The following is a 445-nucleotide window of genomic DNA, read 5'->3' as shown; positions in this document are numbered from 1 at the left end:
CTTTTTCCTTTTTCTGTTTGTAAAGAGGGAAGCAGACAGCCTCGGACTGTTCCAGCTACTCAGGACAATGTGGCCTTGGTTCTCACCGTGCTGATGGAGGCTCACCTCTAAGCATCCTCCGCCCCCCAAACCTGAGACAGGAGGAGGAGGCCAAGGCCGAAGGCGAAGGGCTAACTGAAGACGCTCGACACTATTTTCTTTTGAAAGCTGACCCCCATGTGACATCTCACCCGGGATATCGCTAGCACATCTGGGTGGCAGGGGTTTCTGTGGTCTGGCCTAGGGGTCTCAGCCCTCACTGATCACATGGTGCCCACGGGAAAGTCTGCTCCGACCTTGAACTCTGTGTCCAGTTGACCTTTTGGGCATGGACCAACACCATGTTGGAGAATGTCTGGATCAACCGAATCAGGCATGTCCAGTCCGGCAGTGAGGGTGGACTGGG

The sequence above is a fragment of the Myotis daubentonii genome, chromosome 12, assembly GCF_963259705.1.
Source record: "Myotis daubentonii chromosome 12, mMyoDau2.1, whole genome shotgun sequence".
Lineage (NCBI taxonomy): Eukaryota > Metazoa > Chordata > Mammalia > Chiroptera > Vespertilionidae > Myotis > Myotis daubentonii.
Note: the sequence above shows the minus strand (reverse complement) of the source record.